The sequence below is a fragment of the Polistes fuscatus genome, unplaced genomic scaffold (genome assembly GCF_010416935.1).
Source record: "Polistes fuscatus isolate 324 unplaced genomic scaffold, CU_Pfus_HIC Scaffold1, whole genome shotgun sequence".
Classification (NCBI taxonomy): domain Eukaryota; kingdom Metazoa; phylum Arthropoda; class Insecta; order Hymenoptera; family Vespidae; genus Polistes; species Polistes fuscatus.
The window spans coordinates 4,332,209-4,344,359 of NW_025112997.1; positions in this window are offsets into that span (position 1 = coordinate 4,332,209).

Sequence of the window (12,151 nt, forward strand, 5' to 3'; positions counted from 1 at the left end):
GCCAATAAAGCAGACCCGAGAAGTGTGCTCGCTCTAATTTCGATCAATTAATACGAGGCCGAGGCCACTCGACGAAACTCTTTCACTTCTGTGTATCATTCTAAAAATTGCGTATGTAAACGAAAGAAAAAACGTTTTTTTTTCCTTAACAAATTCAATCTAATATATTTTAACTAAATTTTTCTTTAAACGCAATAATCAGAGAGAATATTATCACGATTTGATTTATTAATAACATTTCGGTTATTCATTCGATTAAAAATTTGTTTAACAATTTTTCAGAAAGAGAAATAAATAATTCGTTGAATTTGTTCTCTTCTTTTAAAACATTGTGTTCGGTATAAAAATAAGAAAAAAAAAAGAAAAAAAAAAGAGAGAGAGAAAGAAAAAGGTGCAGAGATTTGTAAGAATCGTCGATAATTCTTCTTATCGATCATTCCACACCGGATGCAGATTTATAAGCCTTTCAGATTACGCGAACCCCTCGTCGTCGGTGCATCGATGCAACCAACACAATCCTTCCTTCTCTCCTCTCTCTCTCTCTCTTTCTATGACGGTTTATCAATCTGTCGTTGCCCTTTTCCCCGATCTCCTCCTCGTCATAATCTTTGTACTCGTGGCTCGTACAGTTTTGTAATTTCAACCTCATTTTTGCGCATCGCTATCGCACCGTGCAAACACGATAAAGTGACTTTATCAGACGCAAACCGCGAGAGAGAGAGAGAGAGAGAGAGAGAGTGCTTATCGGCGTGCTTTATTTTTTCAGGCCACTCATGTCAGGCATTTTCGCAAGAGTCTGTTGCACCTCTGCGTACCGTCTGAGTTGGCGGGACTCGCGGAAAGACAAGAAAGAAAGAAAGAAAGAAAGAAAAAAAAAATGAAGAGAATGAAACTAAAAGAAGTGTCGCAATGGCCTCCTCGTCACGGCCCACGAGTCGTTTATTTTCCACGCCTTTTCGCGTTTGCTCTTTTCCGCTTACTCCAATATTATAATGATAATAATAATCTTTCGCTTTTATATACGCATTAGGATTAGATTAATCATTCGATTTTGGATTATAATAATATTTGTTAAGTAAGCTAGTTCAATTGCATTATTTTAAAAGACATAATAACAAAATATCTAAAATTTAAGCGAGCATTAATCACGAGCTCGAAGGTGTATCGTTGGAAACGAGCAAATTCGGTGCAATAAATTGTATGTATCGAGTGAACAAAAATTAAGATTATTCGTTTGAAACAAGTATGTCAAATTTCAGGTTTTAGTTAGACAGTAGCAGCCAGTAGTAGTAGTAGTAGTCGTTGAATTCAAAGGCAAGAGATTCGTAATTAGCTTTCACTCGTAAATAATTCCCCTTTTCTTCGTTTCTTCTTTCGGCTGATTTACGTATGTATATGTATGTATTAATACAAACAAAAAACATACTGTAAATAGTGTTAGTGGCGCGATACGTAAGAACGTAGGATAATATGTGGTCAGGTCGAAGCAGACTTTCTGAGAAAGCTCGCTTCGTTGATTCTTATAATCGGCGTTGAAGAGGAAAACGAAACGCATTCGTAATTACACCTGATAGCTCGCGATCCTCTTGTATAAACGTGTCTTTGCACCTGGCTATGAGTTTCTCGACTTCTTCTCTTACGATACAAATCAAAATATAATAGAAACTTCGACTTGTGTACTCGCAGCTAACATATGTGCAACCATAATTCAATGTTTTCATCATTGAAAGAAAAAGGGTAAAGAAAAGAAAAAGAAAAAAATAGAGGAACAGAAAAAAATATATAAGAAATTTCGTGGAAGAGGAGAATAATTTTTTATTGCGTAATTTTTGTTATCGCGTCAACGATATCAATACGTCAATACGATCAATTTTATTGATATTAATTTGTATTCAATGATTTTCGAATGGAAAAATAATAAGACGTAAAGCATCATCATCTCTCTCGTTTCTTCATCTCGAGAGGAAATGCAGTCTTTCCATAAATCTAAACGAGACATTGTCGATCTCATGAAAAGTCGGGTTTTACGTAACAAGATGGACGCGACGGTTTCCGTATGCCTTTCACGCGGCAAGGCCGCAGAAATATTCCGTGGGATCGTAAGGGGTGCGTTTACGAGCTTGCCCGATTCCGCGTTTCTTTTTTAAAACGAGAACAAAATGCATTTTTATTTCCGTTAACATTGTATCCAACCTATCCAAATGATTTAAAACTTTCATTGGCTTTTATCTTGTTCAGAAAATAAAATTATTAAAATTGTTGTTTTGATCAAACAAGATCGAAATAACGTTCAATAAGATTTTTTAACTCGTCCAATCTTCCTACGACACCCATTTTCATTATTTCAAACTATTCGTGTTTTTTTTTTTTTTCGTATTTTAATAAATAAATCGATGTCCTGGCTATTGTAAATGATCTCGTTAAAAAAATTCATAAGTGACAGAAGAATCAAATCGTTCGACAATTGTTTTATTCTAAAACTTTAGGAAAATATCGAATTTATCCAAAATTCGTATCTCGTATTTGATGGAAGATAATGCATGTCCCAGTTCCATGAGTCAGCCAGTATAGATAGCAAGCAATGGTACAGACATTAGTATGCGGCCGATGCAAAGTATGTCTGGCGTATGTGGGTAGATAGCCCGGCCTAAGCCGATCTCCGTTTCTTCCAAGACCATGAACCGATCGTGGGAGCCTGTGTGTTGTTGAAAGAACGTTGCTCGAACAACCAATCTAAGAAATACCTAACGACTATTTCTCTTCACCGACGATCCCCACCACTAACCTCTATTATTTTTTTTTCATTCTCTTTTCTCCCACCTTAGTGTTTTCCTCTCTCGTTAAGTACCGGTCACATTTTCAATTCGAGACGAGCGAGCGAGCGAACGAATGAACAAACGAACGAACGAGAGAGGCCTCTTACTTTCATACCGATCTACCTAACCTTCGAGAAAAATGGCAATATCCTTTTGCAAGAAAAAACAATTACAATTTAGCCAGCTTGAATATTTGTTAATAAAAACGAGGCCTCTTCTATAACATCGATTAGATTTTTTTAAAAGAAAGTACCCATTAAAAGTTGGGAACAAGGAAAAGGAAAAAATGTATAAAAATGGGTGACGAGTCTTAGTCTTTTGTGGGGGAAGTGGGAAGTCCTTCCTTTGTGGGAAGTGGCGGAGGAGGAGGGGGGGCGTTGGGGTGGGTAAATAAAGGACAATTCGTAGATTATCGAGGAAAACAATCGGTCGTAAATCGTATCGGTTAGTAGCGCATGCGGCTTGGTTGTTTGTTGGTGCAGTTGCCGTAGCCGTAGCCCGTAGCCGTTGCAGTTGCCGCCGTCACCGTCCTTGGACGATATATTCGATTGCAAAAGTTACGACGAAACTGCCAGGGAAAAAGAAAAGGAGCGCGTTAATAATAAAAGGCTTGGAGTATAGCGCTCGCGAGCGCACTGTTGTGCGGTTGCTGGCCGCGTAACCGTGTAAATAACGAGCACCCGCCAGGAACACCGCGGCCGCTTTTGAATGTCAATAACGTAATCAGCACTGAAAGAGTTAACGTCGTAACGTTCTGACAGGCGGTGAATGGAAACGTGAATGGGCGCCGCGTTGTGTGCATCATGCGCTAAGAAACTTACTTACTTACTGGCATTCATTTTTTTTCTTTACTAACCTAAAGTCAAACGATCCTAGAAGAATAATTGAACAAAATTTATATAGATATTATTTATAATTTAAATAAAATACTTATGTACTTATGTACGCACGTAAGAAGTTATACTTCTTTGCCGTACCAAAACTAATATAACCTCAATAACCTCAAAAATAACTTCAAAAAAAAACTTCAAAGAAAAAAAATAACCTAAAAAAAAAGTAATTATTATTATATATATATAAGAAAGAATGAAAAAAAAGAAAATATCAAAATATAGATATCAGTCCAAACTAAATATAAGAGAGATATATCGAATTACTTCACGCGTCAACAGCCATGGCCGCGGTTACAGCATTAGTTCTCGCTTCGATCATTTAAGTAAAGCAGCGCTGAGTACGATTAGTATTTGGATGGGTGACCCGCTTAAGAAAAAAGGGGGGAAGAAGAAGAGAAGACAACTTCATGCCGTATACTTGAAATCGCTTTGCCGCGCGTCGTAAATACCGACAAACTTCATGGTGTCGTTTTTCCAGACGCTCGGAACAAAATCACTCCCCATTACATTTTCCTCAACGCGCCAAAAGAAGTATAACTTCAAAAAAATATATCCGAAATACATAAAGAGAAAATAAAACATTTGAAATATCCAACACGTTTCTCGTCATTATTTTGATCAATTAATTAAATAAGGAAAAAATAAGAAAAACAAATAAAATCGAATTGCAAAAGAAGTAAAAGTCCCTCTGTCTGTATGTCTCTCTCGGTGAATTTAAAATAAGGAACAGAAAATGACGGGCGTAGAAAATGGTCGGTAGAATTGTATATAGTTGGTCGCGTGGGCCAAGCTCTCGAGGTTAAATCGATTCCTAAGACTCGATCCGCACCAACATTCCTCTCTCGATCGATCGTAAAAATTAACGCCGAAGGCTGGAGCTCGCGCGCGCTTTCCAAGCTTCGACGAGAGAGAGAGAGAGAGGGAGAGAGAGGGAGAGAGAGAGAAAGGTCTCTGTCGGCGGGATAATCCGAAACGAGCGCGGGTTGCCAACGAAGTCGTTACAACTTTTCCTCGATCCTCCTCTTCTACCTTGCGACGAGTTACTTGCGATGATAATCGTTTCGTTTGACAAGTTAGACCCCCGAACGAGGAGAACATCTAAACGTCGCCATTTTATATTCCTAGTTTTTTTTTTTTTCATTTTATTATCATCGATCGATCGACGGACGAAGATTAACGTCACCGTTGGCTAATGCAATCTATGTATACGTAATACCAGGATTATTATTTATTAGCGATGCACGAATATTACAAAGGCTATTAACCAATCCTGAACTCTGAATAATCGTACAACGAACGTCAACTAAAACAGATAATCTAAGGGGGAGACACGTAACAATCAAGGAAAAGTCTAATTCGTAATATGGTAATAATATCATCCTAACAAAGTTTTCCATTCGCAGTTACAAATTGTGTCGAGTTGCTTTAATTTAAATATACCTACGTATGTCTGTTAAAAAGACATTATTGCTATGGGCCGTCTCATTCGTTAATATCAAGACTAACGAAGTTTTCCTTTTCGCCAGAGAGCGGATGCGTTTTGGCTATATACTCTTTTCCTCTGGACTCTCTTCTAAAATACTCGTGTCGCGTCCGTCCGACAGGCCATGGCCAGAGAAACGAGAATGAGAGAGAGAGAGAGAGGGGAAGAGAAAGAGTGAGAAGGGGCGGAGGAGGGAGGGAGGGAGGAAAAGGGAAATACGTTATTACGTCGAGTGGCTTTAAACGTTTACACGAAATTCACGTAAGCCAATTTCGCTGTGAATTCTTTCATCTCTCTCTCTCTAACCCCACCCCTCCCTCCCTCCACCTCTCTCTCTCTCTCTCTCTCTTTTGCGAATTGGACTTTAGCGAGCTTTATTTAAAATTCGAATGCGAATTCTAGGATGAAATTCCTTCTCTCTTTGCAAAGCACGTTCGTAGAATTTATATAGAAAAGTCACAGCTGCGTGTTACGCATGAATCTATTTTTTTCTTTTATTTTTTCTATTTTCTTTTTTTTTTGTTTGTTTGTATTTTCTCTCCTCGTCCATTTTCGTTTTGTTTTTGATTATTTGTCGCGACTGTTTTTTAACTAACGTTTGTCGCTTTCACTTTTTTCTCTTTCTTTATTTTTTTTTTTTTTAATAAAGTAACGATAAGTAGGTATGGGTGTATAATTCTGTGGCAAGAGAGAAAATTTCAAAACTAATAGCTTCTATATATAATGATAGGATGCTTAAGTGTAACGAGCAACAGCAATAGCAACGGCAACAGCAACAGCAACATCAGGTATAGAGAAGAGAGTTACATCCGCTTAAAGAATGTTGCTTGTCGCTAAAGACAAAGCTAAACGCGCGTAGAGCACAAAGAATCCCTATCCTTACAAAATTAACAAATTCAAACGGCGTTAAACGTGCATCGACAATCGATACTTGTAGCCTCTGGCTAGGAACACTTCATTGGTTGACGAAGGCGTCAACCACCACCACGACCACCACTGGTGCTGCTGCTGCTGTTGCTGCTGCTGCTGCTGCTGCTGCTGCTATTGCCATCGGCTACTGCATCGGCATCACCATCGACACCAACAACACCTACACTTTATGTTTACGTAGGAATGCAGAGTAATTTTCCTTCTATCTTTCCTTTTTTTTTCGTTTTTTTCATTTTAATTAAAACAATGTTTTTTTCTTTTTCTTTTTTTTTATCTTACGCGCATTACACGAGAATACGAATGTGTGTGTGCGTGTGCGTTTTATATTTTTAAATGATTCAATTATATTCTCATTTTAAGGATAAGAAAAATTGCGTACATGGGAAAATTGCGATGGGAAGAAGAAGACGAAGAAATTTCGATGTTGTCATCTCTTTCTCTATCATCGTCGTATATCCTTTCTTTTTATTCGAAAATAATAAAGATACGTGGACACTTTCGTTTCCCACACGGAAGGCATACCTTCTGTCAGGTGCTGTTGAACTACACAGAAATTAGCACACGTCAGTGTTCGTGAATCGTAAGAAGAATGGCCAAATAGATGGATGGCTAGATGGATGGATGGATGGATGGATGGATGGATGGTTGGTTGGACCATACGGCCCATCATAAGTTGCCTTGCGTCGGTCCGCGAAACGCGGATTAAACTGAGAAGCACATGGTGGAGCGCCAGATGGCACGCATGCCTTCTCTTCCTATCTTCTTTTCTATACGTGTGTGTATGTGTATGTATGCATGAGTGTCAGTGCCCTTACAAAAGTATGCCTTACAGATAAATATTCGTATACGAGAACGTACTACAGTCGTTTGGATTTATCGTTCAGTATATTTTCCTTCTCGTCTCTTTTTCTCTCCTTCTAAAATCATCTTTAAATAAAAAAAAACATCGTTCGACCGTTCCCCATAGTTTTTACATATTTCATCTCTTCGGTATTTATTCTTCGTAAAGGTTACAGTAAAAACTTTGATTCATTGGGACGTTAAGAAAGTAATTTCGTTTTTCGCTCAGACATTTCGAAAACAATTTTCGTACTTCGTTCGTTCGTTCGTAAAATGACTAGCAAAGAGAGAGAGAGAGAGTTTCAGTATGAAAATAAGGAAAGAAAAGAAGAGATGAGAAAAGGAGAAAGGGGAATAGAAGAGATTCTCTATCTTAAGGCACCCTGAGGTCGAGAAAAACTCGATTCGCTCGCACCCAAAACACGATAGCGCGTTCGTACACTAATTAACAGACGAGATAAGAGAAAAGTTGCTAGAAACCGCTTTAACCATTCGACGTGTTTTTCTTCTTATCGGATATTTTTCATTGTTAATGAAATACTCGTTTGATTACTACGCAAAAAGAAACGTAATTTACTCTTTTCTCTTTCACACTTTGTTTAATAATAATTAAATCATTTAATCGTTTTCATTTAAACTCAAAATAACGAAGAAGAAGAAGAAGAAGAAGAAGAATGAAAAATATGAAAAAGGGAGAGAAAAAAGAAAGCAAATTTCTTTGTCATTGGCGATGGAAAATTTCGAATTTTAGTTGGTCTTTTTAATATATTTTTGTTTCTTCGTTTTATTCCGTCAAATCGATTGCTCGAACGATCCTAAAAGAGCGTAGTATAGACCATTTTCTCCTTCTTGTTCTTCATAATTTTTCATTAACGAACTGTCGTAGGACGTGTAGACTATTTATTTTCCGTACGATAATAGGAACGAACGAACGAACGAACGAACGAACGAACGCGAGTAATTTCGCGACTTTAATCAGGTACATCGTACGACGGCCGTCGTCGTCGTCGTCGTCGTCGTCGCCGTTGCCCACAGAAATTCTCCGTCTCGTGATCGAAAGAGGTGAACGAACCAACCATCCAACCAACCAACCAACCAACCAACCAACCAACCAACTAACGAAGGAACGAATGAACGAGAACGACGACGACGACGACGACGTCGTCAGAAGAAGAGAAACGTGTAAAAGCGGGATCCCGGACTTTTTCGACACGAGTTATGAATTTTATCAAAATGAATTTCGTCTTTATGAGAAAATACTTCGAATATTTTCTATCTCACGTCAGTTTTCCATTCCAACTACTTAATTTCACGATTTTACAATCATTCTTATAATTGGAATTTCATTTATTTTTTGTTTTATTTTATTTTACACGTGGATTGTTAAAAACTTAAAAAAAAGGAAAAAACATTTTTAAATATTTATTAAAAATAAAACAATTTACGAATATATCACGAATGCGTACAATGTGGATACGAACGAACACATATACATGGTCTTTTGCCTAAAATTGTCAAAGGAACACAATATTCTATTCAAAGACGCAAATGGGAAACTTCCAACTTGAGATATTTCAGTCACCGACTGATTTTTCTTACAATTAGTTTTATCTCCACTTTTTCTATTTTTAAATCGTTCACGTTGTCATTTTTTGAGATAATATAAGTGTCCGGCGTTAGGGGACTTCCCCTTAAACCTATGGTACACCGTAGTATATCTCAGTGTACACCACATAGAACTTTCTTCCAACATATAACGAGTTTCGAGAAAATTCAATTCAAAAATTCAAAATAAAAAAAAAATTCGATTCAAAAATTGAATATAGGCCTTTCTTTCAGAGACTCATTCGATTATCCTTTAAATCATTTTACTGTACTAATTTTTTTGAAGCTTCCGCCTTTACGCTACAGGCTTGTTTTCCGCGGTGGTATTCCTACTAAATAGGTCCCTGCAACGCAGTGCAGTTTTGTTGCTGCACGATACAGTTGCCAATTTAGTAGGAGTACCACCACGAAAAACAAGCCCATAGCGAAAGGGCAGAAGCTTCAAAAAAATTAGTACAGTAAAATAGTTTAAAGAATAATCGAATGAGTCTTTTAAAGAAAGGCCAATATTCAATTTTTATCGAAATTCGTTTTATGTTGGAAAAAAGTCCTATGTGGTGTACACTAAAGTATACTACGGTGTACCATGGGTATACATGGTTTTAAATTTCGGTATAATGGAAAATACCTGCTAAATAATTAACAATTAATGTGTTATTAATAAAGATTGTCTCTTGTATATGAAAAGATTTTTTGCTAGTATAAGTGTCTTCACGTTGATTTGCATTTGTTCCTTCATTTACCATCCTCCGAGCGCGTACTGAAGTTATTGACGAACATTTCTCAATTTTCTCGATAAAGGTTGCTTAAAGGTAAACATATTGTACATCGTTAGATTCGTTTTTTTATAAGTTATAAGAATATTGTAGTAAGAATATGCAGTCCCGTTTAAAAAAAAAACTGGTGTGTGTACTTATGTACGCACGTAAGAAGTTATACTTCTTTGCCGTACCAAAACGAACATAACCTCAATAACCTCAAAAATAACTTCAAAAAAAAACTTCAAAGAAAAAAAATAACCTAAAAAAAAACTAGTGTGTGTACTTATGTACGCACGTAAGAAGTTATACTTCTTTGTCGTACCAAAACGAACATAACCTCAATAACCTCAAAAATAACTTCAAAAAAAAACTTCAAAGAAAAAAAATAACCTAAAAAAAAAATAATTATTATTATATATATATAAGAAAGAATAAGAAAAAGAAAATATCAAAATATAGATGTCAGTCCACACTAAATATAAGAGAGATATATCGAATAATTTCACGCGTCAACAACCATGGCGCGGTTACAGCATTAGTTCTCGCTTCGATCATTTAAGTAAAGCAGCACTGTGTACGATTAGTATTTGGATGGGTGACCCGCTTGAGAAAAGAAGGGGAAGAAGAAGAGAAGACAACTTCACGCCGTATACTTGAAATCGCTTTGCCGCGCGTCGTAAATACCGACAAACTTCATGGTGTCGTTTTTCCAGTCGCTCGGAACAAAATCACTCCCCATTACATTTTCCCCAACGCGCCAAAAGAAGTATAACTTCAAAAAAATTCGGCCCATCACTATATCAGCGTCTTCGACAGAATATTTTGTTCCTTTGACAATAGTTTCTATCGTACGAAATAAAGGAGATATTTTTGATGGTATCGAGTTAAGTGAAAGACCCTGTACATATACGCATATAAGTAGTTCAATACATACATAAACGTGTTGCAGCAACGTTCTTTTCGGTATCTAATCGGCGTCGATGTCTCTTATCAGGGATATTCTGGACTTTCGTTTGATCATTTTTCTGAAAAAAAAAAAAGAAAACAACACAGAGTGAAGTAAATTGGAGAGAGTAAACTCGATCGATTCAAACAAAACAACGACGATTGCAACGGGAAACGATCGTTTCCGAAGTAGTAACGAGATCGAGACGATCCAATCGCCGAACGACGAAGGACGTTGTGAAAGCAATGCACATACACACACGAGAAAGAGAGAGAGAGAGAGAGAGTGTGTACGTGTAAAAGAAAAAGAAAGAAAGAAAGAGAGAAAAGTGTGTGTTTGCACCGTGCGACGTGTCGGCTTCGAAGATAAGAAGGCCCTCGCAAACAAACTCGTTCAAGGCCAGGGTTCGTCGAAGAGACAAGAAGACATGAGCTTCATTTAAATTCACTTTTACATTCATCTTCCAAGCATAAAAATTATTTTTATTTCTTTTTTTTTTGTTTCTTTAATTTCTCAATAATACGTATATATTCGATGAAATTAAAGATACATTTATGCCGGAAATGTGTGTTCGTTATCAATCGTTGTCTAGACGAACTTTATTCTGACCTCGTTTAATTTAGATTGAATTTAATTATACTAATTGAGATTAATTTCGTTGAAAAATATACACTCGCGAGGCAAGGTTTCATCGATTTTTCATTGAAAAATCGTTAAGTGTTAAACAAAGAAAAAGAAAATAAGAAAAAAAGAACAACAAACAATATTTCATATCGCGATAAAACTTTTATTGTTATCTTAGATCGCAATCAATTATTTGCACCAATTTGAAGATAATAATTCACATATAGATACATAGATTTTCTCATAGCACATATTTTCAGATATCGTAATTATTTCGATAAAGTCTTATCGCGAAAAGAAACGAACTAACCAACGAACGTCTTTTTCCTCTTTCTTTTCTTTTTTTTTATTTCTCCCTCTCTCTTTTTTGTCCCTGCCTGATAAAGCTTGTTTTCAACAAATTAATCTTTTTCTTTCAGCAACGAGAAGAAAAGTTTCCTATCTAGTCATTCAACAAGGCACTTTACTTATTTCCATCGTTTCAAACTTATATTTCGATCACATTTAAACACATTTTCAATATACACGTGAAATTTATCGAATCGTAACATACATTTCCCAATAACATTTCTTAACACGTTCCTATTGCAAGGAACGTGTTTCCCAAAAATCCGGATTAGTCGAATGCAATTTGGCACGAAAGCATGCCGATCATGTGTATATCATTTGTTTAAATTTCGTTGAAAAAATAAAGAAAAAAACTTTCGACCAAATCGACGTTTAGTTTTCCTATTCGTAGAATCGAGAATCGTCGTATAGTTTTTATTGTCGCAATGCTTATCTTACAAAGAAAAAGTATAATCGCATTGGTAATACAAGAATAATAATAATAATAATAATAATAATAATAATAATAAACATCGAGGAGGATATTTTTTTTTATTTATAAAACCCGTAACACATCCCATGTCCAAAAGAAAGGATAAGAAGAGTTAGAAACGCAGAAGGAAAATAAGAAAGAAATAAAGAAAGTTTTCTATCTCATTCTATTATCCTCTCTCTCTCTCTCTCTCTTCTTCTAGATCTCGTTTTCTCGCTCGTATATTCTCGGTACGTCGCTCTCCGTGGATTTTATTGTTATCGTGTAAAGTTAAAGCATAAGAATACGTTTGAATTTATCACGGTCGTTCATTAAAATCGCGAAGGAAAAAGGCTTTTCTCGTTTAAATAAGATTCGCTCGCTCGCGGTGAACCGCGACGTGGACGACAATATTCTTCTTCTTCTTCTTCTTCTTCTTCTTCTTTTTTTATTT